Source organism: Rhipicephalus microplus, chromosome 3, assembly GCF_043290135.1.
Source record: "Rhipicephalus microplus isolate Deutch F79 chromosome 3, USDA_Rmic, whole genome shotgun sequence".
Lineage (NCBI taxonomy): Eukaryota > Metazoa > Arthropoda > Arachnida > Ixodida > Ixodidae > Rhipicephalus > Rhipicephalus microplus.
This window is the reverse complement of record NC_134702.1, coordinates 293,145,541-293,168,560: the sequence shown is the minus strand read 5'-3', so window position 1 is coordinate 293,168,560 and position 23,020 is coordinate 293,145,541.

Sequence of the window (23,020 nt, the reverse complement as noted above, 5' to 3'; positions counted from 1 at the left end):
CGGAGGTTCGAGCCCACCCGGTGGTGGTGTGGCGCTTTTTTGTTTCGGCTGATAGCTTTGAAGATATGTTCTGATGGTGGTGAGAGTGGAGCAAGACTGCTTCCGTGGCGCAATGGGCTAGTGCGATCGGCTGTTAACCGAAAGGTTTGAGTTTCGAGCCCTCCCGGGAGTGGTGTGTTGCTTTTTTCTTTGCGGTAATAGCTTTGAAGATATGTTCTGATGGTGGGGAGAGTGGAGCAAGACTGTCTCCGTGGCGCAATGGGCTAGCGCGATCGGCTGTTAACCGAAAGGTTGGAGGTTCGAGCCCACGCGGTGGTGGTGCAGCGCTTTTTTTCTTTGCGCTGATAGCTTTGAAGATATGTTCTGATGATGGTGAGAGTGGAGCAAGACTGCCTCCATGGCGCAATGGGCTAGTGCGATTGGCTGTTAACCGAAAGGTTTCAGTTTCTAGCCCTCCCGGGAGTGGTGTGTTGCTTTTTTCTTTGCGGTAATAGCTTTGAAGATATGTTCTGATGGTGGTGAGAGTGTAGCAGGGCTGTCTTCGTGGCGCAATTGGCTAGCGCGATCGGCTGTTAACCGAAAGGTTGGAGGTTCGAGCCCACCCGGTGGTGGTGCGGCGCTTTTTTTGGGCTGATAGCTTTGAAGATATGTTCTTATGGTGGTGAGAGTGGAGCAGGGCTGTCTCCGTGGTGCGATTGGCTAGCGCGATCGGCTGTTAACCGAAAAGTTGGAGGTTCGAGCCCACCCGGTGGTGGTGCGGCGCTTTTTTTTCTTTGGGCTGATAGCTTTGAAGGTATGTTCTGATGGTGGTGAGAGTGGAGCAGTGTTAACCAAAAGGTCGGAGGTTCGAGCCCACCCGGTGGTGGTATGGCGCTTTTTTTTCTTTGGGCTGATAGCTTCGAAGATATGTTCTGATGGTGGTGAGAGTGGAGCAGGACTGTCTCCGTGGCGCAATTGGCTAGCGCAATCGGCTGTTGACCGAAAGGTTGGAGTTTCGAGCCCTCCCGGGAGTGGTGTGTTGCTTTTTTCTTTGCGCTGATAACTTTGAAGATATGTTCTGATGGTGGTGAGAGTGGAGCAAGACTGTCTCCGTGGCGCAATGGGCTAGCGCGATCGGCTGTTAACCGAAAGGTTGGAGGTTCGAGCCCACCCGGTGGTGGTGCAGCGCTTTTTTTTCTTTGCGCTGATAGCTTTTAAGATATGTTCTGATGATGGTGAGAGTAAAGCAGGACTGTCTCCGTGGCGCAATTGGCTAGCGCAATCAGCTGTTAACCGAAAGGTTGGAGGTTCGAGCCCACCCGGTGGTGGTGCGGCGCTTTTTTTCTTTGGGCTGATGGCTTTGAAGATATGTTCTGATGGTGGTGAGAGTGGAGCAGGACTGTCTCTATGGCGCAATTGGCTAGCACAAGCGGCTGTTAACCAAAAGGTCGGAGGTTCGAGCGCACCCGGTGGTGGTATGGTGCTTTTTTGTTTGGGCTGATAGCTTTGAAGATATGTTCTGATGGTGGTGAGAGTGGAGCAGGACTGTCTCCGTGGCGCAATTGGCTAGCGCGATCGGCTGTTAACCGAAAGGTTGGAGTTTCGAGCCCACCCGGCGGTGGTGCGGCGCTTTTTTTCTTTGGGCTGATAGCTTTGAAGATATGTTCTTATGGCGGTGAGAGTAGAGCAGGACTGTCTCCGTGGCGCAATAGGCTAGCGCGATCGGCTGTTAACCTAAAGTTGGAGGTTTGAGCCCTCCTGGGTGGGGTGTGTTGCTTTTTTCTTTGCGCTGATAGCTTTGAAGATATGTTCTGATGGTGGTGAGGGTGGAGCACGATTGTCTCCGTGGCGCAATTGGCTAGCGCGATCTGCTGTTAACCGAAAGGTTGGAAGTTCGATCGCACCCGGTGGTGGCGCGGCGCTTTTTTTTCTTTGGGCTGATAGCTTTGAAGATATGTTCTAATTAAGGTGAGAGTGGAGCAGGACTGTCTCCGTGGCGCAAGTGGCCAGCGCGATCGGCTGTTAACCGAAAAGTTGGAGGTTCGAGCCCTCCCGGGAGTGGTGTTTTGCTTTTTTTTGCGCTGATAGCTTTGAAAATATGTTCTGATGGTGGTGAGAGTGGAGCACGACTGTCTCCGTGGCGCAATTGGCTAGCGCGATCGGCTGTTAACCTAAAGGTTGGAGGTTCGAGCCCACCCGGTGGTGGTGCGGTGCTTTTTTTTCTTTAGGCTGATAGCTTTGAAGATAAGTTCTGATGGTGGTGAGAGGGGACCAAGACTGTCTCCGTGGCGCAATGGGCTAGCGCGATCAGCTGTTGACCGAAAGCTTGGAGTTTCGAGCCCTCCCGGGAGTGATGTGTTGCTTTTTTCTTTGCGCTGATAGCTTTGAAGATATGTTCTGATGGTGGTGAGAGTGGAGCAAGACTGACTCCGTGGCGCACTGGGCTAGCGCGATCGGCTGTTAACCGAAAGGTTGGAGGTTCGAGCCCACGCGGTGGTGGTGCAGCGTTTTTTTTCTTTGCGCTGATAGCTTTGAAGTTATGTTCTGATGATGGTGAGAGTGGAGCATGACTGCCTCCGTGGCGCAATGGGCTAGCGCGATCGGCTGTTAACCGAAAGGTTAGAGTTTCGAGCCCTCCCGGGAGTGGTGTGTTGCTTTTTTCTTTGCGGTAATAGCTTTGAAGATATGTTCTGATGGTGGTGAGAGTGGAGCAGGACTGTCTTCGTGGCGCAATTGGCTAGCGCGATCGGCTGTTAACCGAAAGGTTGGAGGTTCGAGCCCAACCGGTGGTGGTGTGGCGTTTTTATTGGGGGTGATAGCTCTGAAGAAATGTTCTGACGGTGGTGAGAGTGGAGCAGGGCTGTCTCCGTGGCGCAATTGGCTAGCGTGCTCGGCTGTTAACCATAAAGTTGGAGGTTCGAGCCCACCCGGTGGTGGTGCGGCGATTTTTTTTCTTTGGGCTGATAGCTTTGAAGATATGTTCTGATGGTGGTGAGAGTGGAGCAGTGTTAACCAAAAGGTCGGAGGTTCGAGCCCACCCGGTGGTGGTATGGCGCTTTTTTTTCTTTTGGCTGATAGCTTTGAAGATATGTTCTGATGGTGATGAGAGTGGAGCAGGACTGTCTCCGTGGCGCAATTGGCTAGCGCGATCGGCTGTTGACCGAAAGGTTGGAGTTTCGAGCCCTCCCGGGAGTGGTGTGTTGCTTTTTTCTTTGGGCTGATAGCTTTGAAGATATGTTCTGATGGTGGTGAGAGTGGAGCAGTGTTAACCAAAAGGTCGGAGGTTCGAGCCCACCCGGTGGTGGTATGGCGCTTTTTTTTTTCTTTTGGCTGATAGCTTTGAAGATATGTTCTGATGGTGATGAGAGTGGAGCAGGACTGTCTCCGGTTCGCAATTGGCTAGCGCGATTGGCTGTTGACCGAAAGGTTGGAGTTTCGAGCCCTCACGGGAGTGGTGTGTTGCTTTTTTCTTTGCGCTGATAGCTTTGAAGATATGTTCTGATGGTGGTGAGAGTGGAGCAAGACTGTCTCCGTGGCGCAATGGGCTAGCGCGATCGGCTGTTAACCGAAAGGTTGGAGGTTCGAGCCCACCCGGTGATGGTGCAGCGCTTTTTTTCTTTGCGCTGATAGCTTTGAAGATATGTTCTGATGGTGGTGAGAGTGGAGCAAGATTGTCTCCGTGGCGCAATGGGCTAGCGCGATCAGCTGCTAACCGAAAGGTTGGAGGTTCGAGCCAACCTGGTGGTGGTGCAGCGCTTTTTTTTCTTTGCGCTGATAGCTTTTAAGATATGTTCTGATGATGGTGAGAGTAAAGCAGGACTGTCTCCGTGGCGCAATTGGCTAGCGCAATCAGCTGTTAACCGAAAGGTTGGAGGTTCGAGCCCACCCGGTGGTGGTGCGGCGCTTTTTTTCTTTGGGCTGATAGCTTTGAAGATATGTTTTTATGGTGGTGAGAGTGGAGCAGGACTGTCTCCTTGGAGCGATTGGCTAGCGCGATCGGCTGTTAACCAAAAGGTCGGAGGTTCGAGCCCACCCGGTGGTGGTGCAGCGCTTTTTTTTCTTTGCGCTGATAGCTTTTAAGATATGTTCTGATGATGGTGAGAGTAAAGCAGGACTGTCTCCGTGGCGCAATTGGCTAGCGCAATCAGCTGTTAACCGAAAGGTTGGAGGTTCGAGCCCACCCGGTGGTGGTGCGGCGCTTTTTTTCTTTGGGCTGATAGCTTTGAAGATATGTTCTGATGGTGGGGAGAGTGGAGCAGGACTGTCTCCATGTCGCAATTGGCTAGCACGATCAGCTGTTAACCGAAAGGTCGGAGGTTCGAGCCCACCCGGTGGTGGTGTGGCGCTTTTTTGTTTCGGCTGATAGCTTTGAAGATATGTTCTGATGGTGGTGAGAGTGGAGCAAGACTGCCTCCGTGGCGCAATGGGCTAGTGCGATCGGCTGTTAACCGAAAGGTTTGAGTTTCGAGCCCTCCCGGGAGTGGTGTGTTGCTTTTTTCTTTGCGGTAATAGCTTTGAAGATATGTTCTGATGGTGGGGAGAGTGGAGCAAGACTGTCTCCGTGGCGCAAAGGGCTAGCGCGATCGGCTGTTAACCGAAAGGTTGGAGGTTCGAGCCCACGCGGTGGTGGTGCAGCGCTTTTTTTCTTTGCGCTGATAGCTTTGAAGATATGTTCTGATGATGGTGAGAGTGGAGCAAGACTGCCTCCGTGGCGCAATGGGCTAGTGCGATCGGCTGTTAACCGAAAGGTTTGAGTTTCGAGCCCTCCCGGGAGTGGTGTGTTGCTTTTTTCTTTGCGGTAATAGCTTTGAAGATATGTTCTGATGGTGGTGAGAGTGTAGCAGGACTGTCTTCGTGGCGCAATTGGCTAGCGTGATCGGCTGTTAACCGAAAAGTTGGAGGTTCGAGCCTACCCGGTGGTTGTGCGGCGCTTTTTTTTCTGTGGGCTGATAGCTTTGAAGATATGTTCTGATGGTGGTGAGAGTGGAGCAGGGCTGTCTCCGTGACGCAATTGGCTAGCGTGCTCGGCTGTTAACCATAAAGTTGGAGGTTCGAGCCCACCCGGTGGTGGTGCGGCGATTTTTTTTCTTTGGGCTGATAGCTTTGAAGATATGTTCTGATGGTGGTGAGAGTGGAGCAGTGTTAACCAAAAGGTCGGAGGTTCGAGCCCACCCGGTGGTGGTATGGCGCTTTTTTTTCTTTTGGCTGATAGCTTTGAAGATATGTTCTGATGGTGATGAGAGTGGAGCAGGACTGTCTTCGTGGCGCAATTGGCTAGCGCGATCGGCTGTTGACCGAAAGGTTGGAGTTTCGAGCCCTCCCGGGAGTGGTGTGTTGCTTTTTTCTTTGCGCTGATAGCTTTGAAGATATGTTCTGATGGTGGTGAGAGTGGAGCAAGACTGTCTCCGTGGCGCAATGGGCTAGCGCGATCGGCTGTTAACCGAAAGGTTGGAGGTTCGAGCCCACCCGGTGGTGGTGCAGCGCTTTTTTTCTTTGCGCTGATAGCTTTGAAGATATGTTCTGATGGTGGTGAGAGTGGAGCAAGATTGTCTCCGTGGCGCAATGGGCTAGCGTGATCAGCTGTTAACCGAAAGGTTGGAGGTTCGAGCCAACCTGGTGGTGGTGCAGCGCTTTTTTTTCTTTGCGCTGATAGCTTTTAAGATATGTTCTGATGATGGTGAGAGTAAAGCAGGACTGTCTCCGTGGGGCAATTGGCTAGCGCAATCAGCTGTTAACCGAAAGGTTGGAGGTTCGAGCCCACCCGGTGGTGGTGCGGCGCTTTTTTTTCTTTGGGCTGATAGCTTTGAAGATATGTTTTTATGGTGGTGAAAGTGGAGCAGGACTGTCTCCTTGGAGCGATTGGCTAGCGCGATCGGCTGTTAACCAAAAGGTCGGAGGTTCGAGCCCACCCGGTGGTGGTGCGGCGCTTTTTTTTCTTTGGGCTGATAGCTTTGAAAATATGTCCTTATGGTGGTGAGAGTGGAGCAGGACTGTCTCTGTGGTGCAATTGGCTAGCGCGATCGGCTGTTAACCGAAAAGTTGGAGGTTCGAGCCTACCCGGTGGTTGTGTGGCGCTTTTTTTTCTGTGGGCTGATAGCTTTGAAGATATGTTCTGATGGTGGTGAGAGTGGAGCAGGACTGTCTCCGTGGCGCAATTGGCTAGCGTGATCGGCTGTTAACCGAAACGTTGGAGGTTCAAACCCACCTCGTGGTGGTGCGGCGCTTTTTTTTCTTTGGGCTGATAGCTTTGAAGATATGTTCTGATGGTGGGGAGAGTGGAGCAGGACTGTCTCCATGGCGTAATTGGCTAGCACGATCGGCTGTTAACCGAAAGGTCGGAGGTTCGAGCCCACCCGGTGGTGGTGTGGCGCTTTTTTGTTTCGGCTGATAGCTTTGAAGATATGTTCTGATGGTGGTGAGAGTGGAGCAAGACTGCCTCCGTGGCGCAATGGGCTAGTGCGATCGGCTGTTAACCGAAAGGTTTGAGTTTCGAGCCCTCCCGGGAGTGGTGTGTTGCTTTTTTCTTTGCGGTAATAGCTTTGAAGATATGTTCTGATGGTGAGGAGAGTGGAGCAAGACTGTCTCCGTGGCGCAATGGGCTAGCGCGATCGGCTGTTAACCGAAAGGTTGGAGGTTCGAGCCCACGCGGTGGTGGTGCAGCGCTTTTTTTCTTTGCGCTGATAGCTTTGAAGATATGTTCTGATGATGGTGAGAGTGGAGCAAGACTGCCTCCGTGGCGCAATGGGCTAGTGCGATTGGCTGTTAACCGAAAGGTTTGAGTTTCGAGCCCTCCCGGGAGTGGTGTGTTGCTTTTTTCTTTGCGGTAATAGCTTTGAAGATATGTTCTGATGGTGGTGAGAGTGTAGTAGGGCTGTCTTCGTGGCGCAATTGGCTAGCGCGATCGGCTGTTAACCGAAAGGTTGGAGGTTCGAGCCCACCCGGTGGTGGTGCGGCGCTTTTTTTGGGCTGATAGCTTTGAAGATATGTTCTTATGGTGGTGAGAGTGGAGCAGGACTGTCTCCGTGGTGCGATTGGCTAGCGCGATCGGCTGTTAACCGAAAAGTTGGAGGTTCGAGCCCACCCGGAGGTGGTGCGGCGCTTTTTTTTCTTTGGGCTGATAGCTTTGAAGGTATGTTCTGATGGTGGTGAGAGTGGAGCAGTGTTAACCAAAAGGTCGGAGGTTCGAGCCAACCCGGTGGTGGTATGGCGCTTTTTTTTCTTTGGGCTGATAGCTTCGAAGATATGTTCTGATGGTGGTGAGAGTGGAGCAGGACTGTCTCCGTGGCGCAATTGGCTAGCGCAATCGGCTGTTGACCGAAAGGTTGGAGTTTCGAGCCCTCCCGGGAGTGGTGTGTTGCTTTTTTCTTTGCGCTGATAACTTTGAAGATATGTTCTGATGGTGGTGAGAGTGGAGCAAGACTGTCTCCGTGGCGCAATGGGCTAGCGCGATCGGCTGTTAACCGAAAGGTTGGAGGTTCGAGCCCACCCGGTGGTGGTGCAGCGCTTTTTTTTCTTTGCGCTGATAGCTTTTAAGATATGTTCTGATGATGGTGAGAGTAAAGCAGGACTGTCTCCGTGGCCCAATTGGCTAGCGCAATCAGCTGTTAACCGAAAGGTTGGAGGTTCGAGCCCACCCGGTGGTGGTGCGGCGCTTTTTTTCTTTGGGCTGATAGCTTTGAAGATATGTTCTGATGGTGGTGAGAGTGGAGCAGGACTGTCTCCGTGGCGCAATTGGCTAGCGCAATCAGCTGTTAACCGAAAGGTTGGAGGTTCGAGCCCACCCGGTGGTGGTGCGGCGCTTTTTTTCTTTGGGCTGATAGCTTTGAAGATATGTTTTTATGGTGGTGAAAGTGGAGCAGGACTGTCTCCTTGGAGCGATTGGCTAGCGCGATCGGCTTTTAACCAAAAGGTCGGAGGATCGAGCCCACCCGGTGGTGGTGTGGCGCTTTTTTTTCTTTGGGCTGATAGCTTTGAAGATATGTCCTTATGGTGGTGAGAGTGGAGCAGGACTGTCTCTGTGGTGCAATTGGCTAGCGCGATCGGCTGTTAACCGAAAAGTTGGAGGTTCGAGCCTACCCGGTGGTTGTGTGGCGCTTTTTTTTCTTTGGGCTGATAGCTTTGAAGATATGTTCTGATGGTGGGGAGAGTGGAGCAGGACTGTCTCCATGGCGCAATTGGCTAGCACGATCGGCTGTTAACCGAAAGGTCGGAGGTTCGAGCCCACCCGGTGGTGGTGTGGCGCTTTTTTGTTTCGGCTGATAGCTTTGAAGATATGTTCTGATGGTGGTGAGAGTGGAGCAAGACTGCCTCTGTGGCGCAATGGGCTAGTGCGATCGGCTGTTAACCGAAAGTTTTGAGTTTCGAGCCCTCCCGGGAGTGGTGTGTTGCTTTTTTCTTTGCGGTAATAGCTTTGAAGATATGTTCTGATGGTGGGGAGAGTGGAGCAAGACTGTCTCCGTGGCGCAATGGGCTAGCGCGATCGGCTGTTAACCGAAAGGTTGGAGGTTCGAGCCCACGCGGTGGTGGTGCAGCGCTTTTTTTCTTTGCGCTGATAGCTTTGAAGATATGTTCTGATGATGGTGAGAGTGGAGCAAGACTGCCTCCGTGGCGCAATGGGCTAGTGCGATTGGCTGTTAACCGAAAGGTTTGAGTTTCGAGCCCTCCCGGGAGTGGTGTGTTGCTTTTTTCTTTGCGGTAATAGCTTTGAAGATATGTTCTGATGGTGGTGAGAGTGTAGCAGGGCTGTCTTCGTGGCGCAATTGGCTAGCGCGATCGGCTGTTAACCGAAAGGTTGGAGGTTCGAGCCCACCCGGTGGTGGTGCGGCGCTTTTTTTGGGCTGATAGCTTTGAAGATATGTTCTTATGGTGGTGAGAGTGGAGCAGGACTGTCTCCGCGGTGCGATTGGCTAGCGCGATCGGCTGTTAACCGAAAAGTTGGAGGTTCGAGCCCACCCGGTGGTGGTGCGGCGCTTTTTTTTCTTTGGGCTGATAGCTTTGAAGGTATGTTCTGATGGTGGTGAGAGTGGAGCAGTGTTAACCAAAAGGTCGGAGGTTCGAGCCCACCCGGTGGTGGTATGGCGCTTTTTTTTCTTTGGGCTGATAGCTTCGAAGATATGTTCTGATGGTGGTGAGAGTGGAGCAGGACTGTCTCCGTGTAGCAATTGGCTAGCGCAATCGGCTGTTGACCGAAAGGTTGGAGTTTCGAGCCCTCCCGGGAGTGGTGTGTTGCTTTTTTCTTAGCGCTGATAACTTTGAAGATATGTTCTGATGGTGGTGAGAGTGGAGCAAGACTGTCTCCGTGGCGCAATGGGCTAGCGCGATCGGCTGTTAACCGAAAGGTTGGAGGTTCGAGCCCACCCGGTGGTGGTGCAGCGCTTTTTTTTCTTTGCGCTGATAGCTTTTAAGATATGTTCTGATGATGGTGAGAGTAAAGCAGGACTGTCTCCGTGGCGCAATTGGCTAGCGCAATCAGCTGTTAACCGAAAGGTTGGAGGTTCGAGCCCACCCGGTGGTGGTGCGGCGCTTTTTTTCTTTGGGCTGATAGCTTTGAAGATATGTTCTGATGGTGGTGAGAGTGGAGCAGGACTGTCTCTATGGCGCAATTGGCTAGCACAAGCGGCTGTTAACCAAAAGGTCGGAGGTTCGAGCGCACCCGGTGGTGGTAAGGTGCTTTTTTCTTTGCGGTAATAGCTTTGAAGATATGTTCTGATGGTGGGGAGAGTGGAGCAAGACTGTCTCCGTGGCGCAATGGGCTAGCGCGATCGGCTGTTAACCGAAAGGTTGGAGGTTCGAGCCCACGCGGTGGTGGTGCAGCGCTTTTTTTCTTTGCGCTGATAGCTTTGAAGATATGTTCTGATGATGGTGAGAGTGGAGCAAGACTGCCTCCGTGGCGCAATGGGCTAGTGCGATTGGCTGTTAACCGAAAGGTTTGAGTTTCGAGCCCTCCCGGGAGTGGTGTGTTGCTTTTTTCTTTGCGGTAATAGCTTTGAAGATATGTTCTGATGGTGGTGAGAGTGTAGCAGGGCTGTCTTCGTGGCGCAATTGGCTAGCGCGATCGGCTGTTAACCGAAAGGTTGGAGGTTCGAGCCCACCCGGTGGTGGTGCGGCGCTTTTTTTGGGCTGATAGCTTTGAAGATATGTTCTTATGGTGGTGAGAGTGGAGCAGGACTGTCTCCGTGGTGCGATTGGCTAGCGCGATCGGCTGTTAACCGAAAAGTTGGAGGTTCGAGCCCACCCGGTGGTGGTGCGGCGCTTTTTTTTCTTTGGGCTGATAGCTTTGAAGGTATGTTCTGATGGTGGTGAGAGTGGAGCAGTGTTAACCAAAAGGTCGGAGGTTCGAGCCAACCCGGTGGTGGTATGGCGCTTTTTTTTCTTTGGGCTGATAGCTTCGAAGATATGTTCTGATGGTGGTGAGAGTGGAGCAGGACTGTCTCCGTGGCGCAATTGGCTAGCGCAATCGGCTGTTGACCGAAAGGTTGGAGTTTCGAGCCCTCCCGGGAGTGGTGTGTTGCTTTTTTCTTTGCGCTGATAACTTTGAAGATATGTTCTGATGGTGGTGAGAGTGGAGCAAGACTGTCTCCGTGGCGCAATGGGCTAGCGCGATCGGCTGTTAACCGAAAGGTTGGAGGTTCGAGCCCACCCGGTGGTGGTGCAGCGCTTTTTTTTCTTTGCGCTGATAGCTTTTAAGATATGTTCTGATGATGGTGAGAGTAAAGCAGGACTGTCTCCGTGGCGCAATTGGCTAGCGCAATCAGCTGTTAACCGAAAGGTTGGAGGTTCGAGCCCACCCGGTGGTGGTGCGGCGCTTTTTTTCTTTGGGCTGATAGCTTTGAAGATATGTTCTGATGGTGGTGAGAGTGGAGCAGGACTGTCTCCGTGGCGCAATTGGCTAGCGCAATCAGCTGTTAACCGAAAGGTTGGAGGTTCGAGCCCACCCGGTGGTGGTGCGGCGCTTTTTTTTCTTTGGGCTGATAGCTTTGAAGATATGTTTTTATGGTGGTGAAAGTGGAGCAGGACTGTCTCCTTGGAGCGATTGGCTAGCGCGATCGGCTTTTAACCAAAAGGTCGGAGGATCGAGCCCACCCGGTGGTGGTGTGGCGCTTTTTTTTCTTTGGGCTGATAGCTTTGAAGATATGTCCTTATGGTGGTGAGAGTGGAGCAGGACTGTCTCTGTGGTGCAATTGGCTAGCGCGATCGGCTGTTAACCGAAAAGTTGGAGGTTCGAGCCTACCCGGTGGTTGTGTGGCGCTTTTTTTTCTGTGGGCTGATAGCTTTGAAGATATGTTCTGATGGTGGTGAGAGTGGAGCAGGACTGTCTCCGTGGCGCAATTGGCTAGCGTGATCGGCTGTTAACCGAAACGTTGGAGGTTCAAACCCACCTCGTGGTGGTGCGGCGCTTTTTTTTCTTTGGGCTGATAGCTTTGAAGATATGTTCTGATGGTGGGGAGAGTGGAGCAGGACTGTCTCCATGGCGCAATTGGCTAGCACGATCGGCTGTTAACCGAAAGGTCGGAGGTTCGAGCCCACCCGGTGGTGGTGTGGCGCTTTTTTGTTTCGGCTGATAGCTTTGAAGATATGTTCTGATGGTGGTGAGAGTGGAGCAAGACTGCCTCCGTGGCGCAATGGGCTAGTGCGATCGGCTGTTAACCGAAAGTTTTGAGTTTCGAGCCCTCCCGGGAGTGGTGTGTTGCTTTTTTCTTTGCGGTAATAGCTTTGAAGATATGTTCTGATGGTGGGGAGAGTGGAGCAAGACTGTCTCCGTGGCGCAATGGGCTAGCGCGATCGGCTGTTAACCGAAAGGTTGGAGGTTCGAGCCCACGCGGTGGTGGTGCAGCGCTTTTTTTCTTTGCGCTGATAGCTTTGAAGATATGTTCTGATGATGGTGAGAGTGGAGCAAGACTGCCTCCGTGGCGCAATGGGCTAGTGCGATTGGCTGTTAACCGAAAGGTTTGAGTTTCGAGCCCTCCCGGGAGTGGTGTGTTGCTTTTTTCTTTGCGGTAATAGCTTTGAAGATATGTTCTGATGGTGGTGAGAGTGTAGCAGGGCTGTCTTCGTGGCGCAATTGGCTAGCGCGATCGGCTGTTAACCGAAAGGTTGGAGGTTCGAGCCCACCCGGTGGTGGTGCGGCGCTTTTTTTGGGCTGATAGCTTTGAAGATATGTTCTTATGGTGGTGAGAGTGGAGCAGGACTGTCTCCGTGGTGCGATTGGCTAGCGCGATCGGCTGTTAACCGAAAAGTTGGAGGTTCGAGCCCACCCGGTGGTGGTGCGGCGCTTTTTTTTCTTTGGGCTGATAGCTTTGAAGGTATGTTCTGATGGTGGTGAGAGTGGAGCAGTGTTAACCAAAAGGTCGGAGGTTCGAGCCCACCCGGTGGTGGTATGGCGCTTTTTTTTCTTTGGGCTGATAGCTTCGAAGATATGTACTGATGGTGGTGAGAGTGGAGCAGGACTGTCTCCGTGGCGCAATTGGCTAGCGCAATCGGCTGTTGACCGAAAGGTTGGAGTTTCGAGCCCTCCCGGGAGTGGTGTGTTGCTTTTTTCTTTGCGCTGATAACTTTGAAGATATGTTCTGATGGTGGTGAGAGTGGAGCAAGACTGTCTCCGTGGCGCAATGGGCTAGCGCGATCGGCTGTTAACCGAAAGGTTGGAGGTTCGAGCCCACCCGGTGGTGGTGCAGCGCTTTTTTTTCTTTGCGCTGATAGCTTTTAAGATATGTTCTGATGATGGTGAGAGTAAAGCAGGACTGTCTCCGTGGCGCAATTGGCTAGCACAATCAGCTGTTAACCGAAAGGTTGGAGGTTCGAGCCCACCCGGTGGTGGTGCGGCGCTTTTTTTCTTTGGGCTGATAGCTTTGAAGATATGTTCTGATGGTGGTGAGAGTGGAGCAGGACTGTCTCTATGGCGCAATTGGCTAGCACAAGCGGCTGTTAACCAAAAGGTCGGAGGTTCGAGCGCACCCGGTGGTGGTATGGTGCTTTTTTGTTTGGGCTGATAGCTTTGAAGATATGTTCTGATGGTGGTGAGAGTGGAGCAGGACTGTCTCCGTGGCGCAATTGGCTAGCGCGATCGGCTGTTAACCGAAAGGTTGGAGTTTCGAGCCCACCCGGCGGTGGTGCGGCGCTTTTTTTCTTTGGGCTGATAGCTTTGAAGATATGTTCTTATGGTGGTGAGAGTGGAGCACGACTGTCTCCGTGGCGCAATTGGCTAGCGCGATCGGCTGTTAACCTAAAGGTTGGAGGTTCGAGCCCACCCGGTGGTGGTGTGGCGCTTTTTTGTTTCGGCTGATAGCTTTGAAGATATGTTCTGATGGTGGTGAGAGTGGAGCAAGACTGCCTCCGTGGCGCAATGGGCTAGTGCGATCGGCTGTTAACCGAAAGTTTTGAGTTTCGAGCCCTCCCGGGAGTGGTGTGTTGCTTTTTTCTTTGCGGTAATAGCTTTGAAGATATGTTCTGATGGTGGGGAGAGTGGAGCAAGACTGTCTCCGTGGCGCAATGGGCTAGCGCGATCGGCTGTTAACCGAAAGGTTGGAGGTTCGAGCCCACGCGGTGGTGGTGCAGCGCTTTTTTTCTTTGCGCTGATAGCTTTGAAGATATGTTCTGATGATGGTGAGAGTGGAGCAAGACTGCCTCCGTGGCGCAATGGGCTAGTGCGATTGGCTGTTAACCGAAAGGTTTGAGTTTCGAGCCCTCCCGGGAGTGGTGTGTTGCTTTTTTCTTTGCGGTAATAGCTTTGAAGATATGTTCTGATGGTGGTGAGAGTGTAGCAGGGCTGTCTTCGTGGCGCAATTGGCTAGCGCGATCGGCTGTTAACCGAAAGGTTGGAGGTTCGAGCCCACCCGGTGGTGGTGCGGCGCTTTTTTTGGGCTGATAGCTTTGAAGATATGTTCTTATGGTGGTGAGAGTGGAGCAGGACTGTCTCCGTGGTGCGATTGGCTAGCGCGATCGGCTGTTAACCGAAAAGTTGGAGGTTCGAGCCCACCCGGTGGTGGTGCGGCGCTTTTTTTTCTTTGGGCTGATAGCTTTGAAGGTATGTTCTGATGGTGGTGAGAGTGGAGCAGTGTTAACCAAAAGGTCGGAGGTTCGAGCCCACCCGGTGGTGGTATGGCGCTTTTTTTTCTTTGGGCTGATAGCTTCGAAGATATGTACTGATGGTGGTGAGAGTGGAGCAGGACTGTCTCCGTGGCGCAATTGGCTAGCGCAATCGGCTGTTGACCGAAAGGTTGGAGTTTCGAGCCCTCCCGGGAGTGGTGTGTTGCTTTTTTCTTTGCGCTGATAACTTTGAAGATATGTTCTGATGGTGGTGAGAGTGGAGCAAGACTGTCTCCGTGGCGCAATGGGCTAGCGCGATCGGCTGTTAACCGAAAGGTTGGAGGTTCGAGCCCACCCGGTGGTGGTGCAGCGCTTTTTTTTCTTTGCGCTGATAGCTTTTAAGATATGTTCTGATGATGGTGAGAGTAAAGCAGGACTGTCTCCGTGGCGCAATTGGCTAGCACAATCAGCTGTTAACCGAAAGGTTGGAGGTTCGAGCCCACCCGGTGGTGGTGCGGCGCTTTTTTTCTTTGGGCTGATAGCTTTGAAGATATGTTCTGATGGTGGTGAGAGTGGAGCAGGACTGTCTCTATGGCGCAATTGGCTAGCACAAGCGGCTGTTAACTAAAAGGTCGGAGGTTCGAGCGCACCCGGTGGTGGTATGGTGCTTTTTTGTTTGGGCTGATAGCTTTGAAGATATGTTCTGATGGTGGTGAGAGTGGAGCAGGACTGTCTCCGTGGCGCAATTGGCTAGCGCGATCGGCTGTTAACCGAAAGGTTGGAGTTTCGAGCCCACCCGGCGGTGGTGCGGCGCTTTTTTTCTTTGGGCTGATAGCTTTGAAGATATGTTCTTATGGTGGTGAGAGTGGAGCACGACTGTCTCCGTGGCGCAATTGGCTAGCGCGATCGGCTGTTAACCTAAAGGTTGGAGGTTCGAGCCCACCCGGTGGTGGTGCGGTGCTTTTTTTTCTTTAGGCTGATAGCTTTGAAGATATGTTCTGATGGTGGTGAGAGGGGAGCAAGACTGTCTCCGTGGCGCAATGGGCTAGCGCGATCAGCTGTTGACCGAAAGCTTGGAGTTTCGAGCCCTCACCGGAGTGATGTGTTGCTTTTTTCTTTGCGCTGATAGCTTTGAAGATATGTTCTGATGGTGGTGAGAGTGGAGCAAGACTGTCTCCGTGGCGCACTGGGCTAGCGTGATCGGCTGTTAACCGAAAGGTTGGAGGTTCGAGCCCACGCGGTGGTGGTGCAGCGTTTTTTTTCTTTGCGCTGATAGCTTTGAAGTTATGTTCTGATGATGGTGAGAGTGGAGCATGACTGCCTCCGTGGCGCATTGGGCTAGCGCGATCGGCTGTTAACCGAAAGGTTAGAGTTTCGAGCCCTCCCGGGAGTGGTGTGTTGCTTTTTTCTTTGCGGTAATAGCTTTGAAGATATGTTCTGATGGTGGTGAGAGTGGAGCAGGACTGTCTTCGTGGCGCAATTGGCTAGCGCGATCGGCTGTTAACCGAAAGGTTGGAGGTTCGAGCCCAACCGGTGGTGGTGTGGCGTTTTTATTGGGGGTGATAGCTCTGAAGAAATATTCTGACGGTGGTGAGAGTGGAGCACGACTGTCTTCGTGGGGCAATTGGCTAGCGTGATCGGCTGTTAACCGAAAGGTTGGAGGTTCGAGCCTACCCGGTGGTGGTGCGGCGCTTTTTTTCTTTGGGCTGATAGCTTTGAAGATATGTTCTGATGGTGGTGAGAGGGGAGCAAGACTGTCTCCGTGGCGCAATGGGCTAGCGCGATCAGCTGTTGACCGAAAGCTTGGAGTTTCGAGCCCTCACCGGAGTGATGTGTTGCTTTTTTCTTTGCGCTGATAGCTTTGAAGATATGTTCTGATGGTGGTGAGAGTGGAGCAAGACTGTCTCCGTGGCGCACTGGGCTAGCGTGATCGGCTGTTAACCGAAAGGTTGGAGGTTCGAGCCCACCCGGTGGTGGTGCAGCGCTTTTTTTTCTTTGCGCTGATAGCTTTTAAGATATGTTCTGATGATGGTGAGAGTAAAGCAGGACTGTCTCCGTGGCGCAATTGGCTAGCGCAATCAGCTGTTAACCGAAAGGTTGGAGGTTCGAGCCCACCCGGTGGTGGTGCGGCGCTTTTTTTCTTTGGGCTGATAGCTTTGAAGATATGTTCTGATGGTGGTGAGAGTGGAGCAGGACTGTCTCTATGGCGCAATTGGCTAGCACAAGCGGCTGTTAACCAAAAGGTCGGAGGTTCGAGCGCACCCGGTGGTGGTATGGTGCTTTTTTCTTTGCGGTAATAGCTTTGAAGATATGTTCTGATGGTGGGGAGAGTGGAGCAAGACTGTCTCCGTGGCGCAATGGGCTAGCGCGATCGGCTGTTAACCGAAAGGTTGGAGGTTCGAGCCCACGCGGTGGTGGTGCAGCGCTTTTTTTCTTTGCGCTGATAGCTTTGAAGATATGTTCTGATGATGGTGAGAGTGGAGCAAGACTGCCTCCGTGGCGCAATGGGCTAGTGCGATTGGCTGTTAACCGAAAGGTTTGAGTTTCGAGCCCTCCCGGGAGTGGTGTGTTGCTTTTTTCTTTGCGGTAATAGCTTTGAAGATATGTTCTGATGGTGGTGAGAGTGTAGCAGGGCTGTCTTCGTGGCGCAATTGGCTAGCGCGATCGGCTGTTAACCGAAAGGTTGGAGGTTCGAGCCCACCCGGTGGTGGTGCGGCGCTTTTTTTGGGCTGATAGCTTTGAAGATATGTTCTTATGGTGGTGAGAGTGGAGCAGGACTGTCTCCGTGGTGCGATTGGCTAGCGCGATCGGCTGTTAACCGAAAAGTTGGAGGTTCGAGCCCACCCGGTGGTGGTGCGGCGCTTTTTTTTCTTTGGGCTGATAGCTTTGAAGGTATGTTCTGATGGTGGTGAGAGTGGAGCAGTGTTAACCAAAAGGTCGGAGGTTCGAGCCAACCCGGTGGTGGTATGGCGCTTTTTTTTCTTTGGGCTGATAGCTTCGAAGATATGTTCTGATGGTGGTGAGAGTGGAGCAGGACTGTCTCCGTGGCGCAATTGGCTAGCGCAATCGGCTGTTGACCGAAAGGTTGGAGTTTCGAGCCCTCCCGGGAGTGGTGTGTTGCTTTTTTCTTTGCGCTGATAACTTTGAAGATATGTTCTGATGGTGGTGAGAGTGGAGCAAGACTGTCTCCGTGGCGCAATGGGCTAGCGCGATCGGCTGTTAACCGAAAGGTTGGAGGTTCGAGCCCACCCGGTGGTGGTGCAGCGCTTTTTTTTCTTTGCGCTGATAGCTTTTAAGATATGTTCTGATGATGGTGAGAGTAAAGCAGGACTGTCTCCGTGGCGCAATTGGCTAGCGCAATCAGCTGTTAACCGAAAGGTTGGAGGTTCGAGCCCACCCGGTGGTGGTGCGGCGCTTTTTTTCTTTGGGCTGATAGCTTTGAAGATATGTTCTGATGGTGGTGAGAGTGGAGCAGGACTGTCTCCGTGGCGCAATTGGCTAGCGCAATCAGCTGTTAACCGAAAGGTTGGAGGTTCGAGCCCACCCGGTGGTGGTGCGGCGCTTTTTTTTCTTTGGGCTGATAGCTTTGAAGATATGTTTTTATGGTGGTGAAAGTGGAGCAGGACTGTCTCCTTGGAGCGATTGGCTAGCGCGATCGGCTTTTAACCAAAAGGTCGGAGGATCGAGCCCACCCGGTGGTGGTGTGGCGCTTTTTTTTCTTTGGGCTGATAGCTTTGAAGATATGTCCTTATGGTGGTGAGAGTGGAGCAGGACTGTCTCTGTGGTGCAATTGGCTAGCGCGATCGGCTGTTAACCGAAAAGTTGGAGGTTCGAGCCTACCCGGTGGTTGTGTGGCGCTTTTTTTTCTGTGGGCTGATAGCTTTGAAGATATGTTCTGATGGTGGTGAGAGTGGAGCAGGACTGTCTCCGTGGCGCAATTGGCTAGCGTGATCGGCTGTTAACCGAAACGTTGGAGGTTCAAACCCACCTCGTGGTGGTGCGGCGCTTTTTTTTCTTTCGGCTGATAGCTTTGAAGATATGTTCTGATGGTGGGGAGAGTGGAGCAGGACTGTCTCCATGGCGCAATTGGCTAGCACGATCGGCTGTTAACCGAAAGGTCGGAGGTTCGAGCCCACCCGGTGGTGGTGTGGCGCTTTTTTGTTTCGGCTGATAGCTTTGAAGATATGTTCTGATGGTGGTGAGAGTGGAGCAAGACTGCCTCCGTGGCGCAATGGGCTAGTGCGATCGGCTGTTAACCGAAAGTTTTGAGTTTCGAGCCCTCCCGGGAGTGGTGTGTTGCTTTTTTCTTTGCGGTAATAGCTTTGAAGATATGTTCTGATGGTGGGGAGAGTGGAGCAAGACTGTCTCCGTGGCGCAATGGGCTAGCGCGATCGGCTGTTAACCGAAAGGTTGGAGGTTCGAGCCCACGCGGTGGTGGTGCAGCGCTTTTTTTCTTTGCGCTGATAGCTTTGAAGATATGTTCTGATGATGGTGAGAGTGGAGCAAGACTGCCTCCGTGGCGCAATGGGCTAGTGCGATTGGCTGTTAACCGAAAGGTTTGAGTTTCGAGCCCTCCCGGGAGTGGTGTGTTGCTTTTTTCTTTGCGGTAATAGCTTTGAAGATATGTTCTGATGGTGGTGAGAGTGTAGCAGGGCTGTCTTCGTGGCGCAATTGGCTAGCGCGATCGGCTGTTAACCGAAAGGTTGGAGGTTCGAGCCCACCCGGTGGTGGTGCGGCGCTTTTTTTGGGCTGATAGCTTTGAAGATATGTTCTTATGGTGGTGAGAGTGGAGCAGGACTGTCTCCGTGGTGCGATTGGCTAGCGCGATCGGCTGTTAACCGAAAAGTTGGAGGTTCGAGCCCACCCGGTGGTGGTGCGGCGCTTTTTTTTCTTTGGGCTGATAGCTTTGAAGGTATGTTCTGATGGTGGTGAGAGTGGAGCAGTGTTAACCAAAAGGTCGGAGGTTCGAGCCCACCCGGTGGTGGTATGGCGCTTTTTTTTCTTTGGGCTGATAGCTTCGAAGATATGTACTGATGGTGGTGAGAGTGGAGCAGGACTGTCTCCGTGGCGCAATTGGCTAGCGCAATCGGCTGTTGACCGAAAGGTTGGAGTTTCGAGCCCTCCCGGGAGTGGTGTGTTGCTTTTTTCTTTGCGCTGATAACTTTGAAGATATGTTCTGATGGTGGTGAGAGTGGAGCAAGACTGTCTCCGTGGCGCAATGGGCTAGCGCGATCGGCTGTTAACCGAAAGGTTGGAGGTTCGAGCCCACCCGGTGGTGGTGCAGCGCTTTTTTTTCTTTGCGCTGATAGCTTTTAAGATATGTTCTGATGATGGTGAGAGTAAAGCAGGACTGTCTCCGTGGGGCAATTGGCTAGCACAATCAGCTGTTAACCGAAAGGTTGGAGGTTCGAGCCCACCCGGTGGTGGTGCGGCGCTTTTTTTCTTTGGGCTGATAGCTTTGAAGATATGTTCTGATGGTGGTGAGAGTGGAGCAGGACTGTCTCTATGGCGCAATTGGCTAGCACAAGCGGCTGTTAACCAAAAGGTCGGAGGTTCGAGCGCACCCGGTGGTGGTATGGTGCTTTTTTGTTTGGGCTGATAGCTTTGAAGATATGTTCTGATGGTGGTGAGAGTGGAGCAGGACTGTCTCCGTGTCGCAATTGGCTAGCGCGATCGGCTGTTAACCGAAAGGTTGGAGTTTCGAGCCCACCCGGCGGTGGTGCGGCGCTTTTTTTCTTTGGGCTGATAGCTTTGAAGATATGTTCTTATGGTGGTGAGAGTGGAGCACGACTGTCTCCGTGGCGCAATTGGCTAGCGCGATCGGCTGTTAACCTAAAGGTTGGAGGTTCGAGCCCACCCGGTGGTGGTGCGGTGCTTTTTTTTCTTTAGGCTGATAGCTTTGAAGATATGTTCTGATGGTGGTGAGAGGGGAGCAAGACTGTCTCCGTGGCGCAATGGGCTAGCGCGATCAGCTGTTGACCGAAAGCTTGGAGTTTCGAGCCCTCACCGGAGTGATGTGTTGCTTTTTTCTTTGCGCTGATAGCTTTGAAGATATGTTCTGATGGTGGTGAGAGTGGAGCAAGACTGTCTCCGTGGCGCACTGGGCTAGCGTGATCGGCTGTTAACCGAAAGGTTGGAGGTTCGAGCCCACGCGGTGGTGGTGCAGCGTTTTTTTTCTTTGCGCTGATAGCTTTGAAGTTATGTTCTGATGATGGTGAGAGTGGAGCATGACTGCCTCCGTGGCGCAATGGGCTAGCGCGATCGGCTGTTAACCGAAAGGTTAGAGTTTCGAGCCCTCCCGGGAGTGGTGTGTTGCTTTTTTCTTTGCGGTAATAGCTTTGAAGATATGTTCTGATGGTGGTGAGAGTGGAGCAGGACTGTCTTCGTGGCGCAATTGGCTAGCGCGATCGGCTGTTAACCGAAAGGTTGGAGGTTCGAGCCCAACCGGTGGTGGTGTGGCGTTTTTATTGGGGGTGATAGCTCTGAAGAAATATTCTGACGGTGGTGAGAGTGGAGCACGACTGTCTTCGTGGGGCAATTGGCTAGCGTGATCGGCTGTTAACCGAAAGGTTGGAGGTTCGAGCCTACCCGGTGGTGGTGCGGCGCTTTTTTTGGGCTGATAGCTTTGAAGATATGTTCTTATGGTGGTGAGAGTGGAGCAGGACTGTCTCCGTGAGCAACTGGCTAGCGCGATCGGCTGTTAACCGAAAAGTTGGAGGTTCGAGCCTACCCGGTGGTTGTGCGGCGCTTTTTTTTCTGTGGGCTGATAGCTTTGAAGATATGTTCTGATGGTGGTGAGAGTGGAGCAGGACCGTCTCCGTGGCGAAATTGGCCTGCGCGATCGGCTGTTAACCGGAAGGTTGGAGGTTCGAGCCCACCCGGTAGTGGTGCGGCGCTTTTTTTTCTTTGCGCTGATAGCTTTGAAGATATGATCTGAAGGTGGTGAGAGTGGAGCACGATTGTCTCCGTTGCGCAATTCGCTAGCGCGATCTGCTGTTAACAGAAAGGTTGGAGGTTCGAGCCCAGGCGGTGGTGGTGCGGCGCTTTTTTTTCTTTGGGCTGATAGCTTTGAAGATATGTTCTAATTGTGGTGAGAGTGGAGCAGGACTGTCTCCGTGGCGCAATTGGCCAGCGCGATCGGCTGTTAACCGAAAAGTTTGAGGTTCGAGCCCACCCGCTGGTGGTGGGGTGCTTTTTTTTCTTTGGGCTGATAGCTTTGATGATATGTTCTGATGGTGGTGAGAGATGAGCAAGACTGTCTCCGTGGCGCAATGGGCTAGCGCGATCGGCTGTTGACCGAAAGGTTGGAGTTTTGAGCCCTCCCGGGAGTGGTGTGTTGCTTTTTTTTTTGCGATGATAGCTTTGAAGATATGTTCTGATGGTGGTGAGAGTGGAGCAAGACTGTCTCCGTGGCGCATTGGGCTAGCGCGATCGGCTGTTAACCGAAAGGTTGGAGTTTTGAGCCCTCCCGGGAGTGGTGTGTTGCTTTTTTCTTTGCGGTAATGGCTTTGAAGATATGTTCTGATGGTGGTGAGAGTGGAGCAGGACTGTCTTCGTGGCGCTATTGGCTAGCGCGATCGGCTGTTAACCGAAAGGTTGGAGGTTCGAGCCCAACCGGTGGTGGTGCGGCGCTTTTTTTTCTTTGGGGTGATAGCTCTGAAGAAATGTTCTGACGGTGGTGAGAGTGGAGCACGACTGTCTCCGTGGGGCAATTGGCTAGCACGATCGGCTGTTAACCGAAAGGTGGGAGGTTCGAGCCCACCCGGTGGTGGTGCGGCGCTTTTTTTTCTTTGGGGTGATAGCTCTGAAGAAATGGTATGACGGTGGTGAGAGTGGAGCAGGACGGTCCCCGTGGCGCAATTGGCTAGCGCGATCGGCTGTTAACCGAAAAGTTGGAGGTTCGAGCCCACCCGGTGTTGGTGCGGCGCTTTTTTTCTTTGGGCTGATAGCTTTGAAGATATGTTCTAATTGTGGTGAGAGTTGAGCAGGACTTTCTCCGTGGCGCAATAGGCCAGCGCGATCGGCTGTTAACCGAAAAGTTGGAGGTTCGAGCCCTCCCGGGAGTGGTGTGTTGCTTTTTTCTTTGCGCTGATAGCTTTGAAGATATGTTCTGATGGTGGTGAGAGTGGAGCAAGACTGTCTCCGTGGCGCAATGGGCTAGCGCGATCAGCTGTTAAACGAAAGGTTGGAGGTTCGAGCCCACGCGGTGGTGGTGCAGCGCTTTTTTTCTTTGCGCTGATAGCTTTGAAGATATGTTGTGATGGTGGTGAGAGTGGAGCAAGACTGTCTCCGTGGCGCAATGGGCTAGCGCGATCGGCTGTAAACCGAAAGTTTGGAGTTTTGAGCACTCCCGGGAGTGCTGTGTTGCTTTTTTCTTTGCGGCAATAGCTTTGAAGATATGTTCTGATGGTGGTGAGAGTGGAGCAGGACTGTCTTCGTGGCGCAATTGGCTAGCGCGATCGGCTGTTAACCGAAAGGTTGGAGGTTCGAGCCCAACCGGTGGTGGTGCGGCGCTTTTTTTTCTTTGGGGTGATAGCTCTGAAGAAATGGTCTGGCGGTGGTGAGAATGGAGCAGGACGGTCCCCGTGGCGCAATTAGCTAGCGCGATCGGTTGTTAACCGAAAAGTTGGAGGTTCGATCCCACCCGGTGGTGGTGCGGCGCTTTTTTTTTTCTTTGGGCTGATAGCTTTGAAGATATGTTCTAATTGTGGTGAGAGTTGAGCAGGAATTTCTCCGTGGTGCAATTGGCCAGCGCGATCGGCTGTTAACCGAAAAGTTGGAGGTTCGAGCCCTCCCGGGAGTGGTGTTTTGCTTTTTTCTTTGCGCTGATAGCTTTGAAGATATGTTCTGATGGTGGTGAGAGTGGAGCACGACTGTCTCCGTGGCGCAATTGGCTATCGCGATCGGCTGTTAACCTAAAAGGTTGGAGGTTCGAGCCCACCCGGTGGTGGTGCGGTGCTTTTTTTTCTTTGGGCTGATAGCTTTGAAGTTATGTCCAGATGGTGGTGAGAAGGGA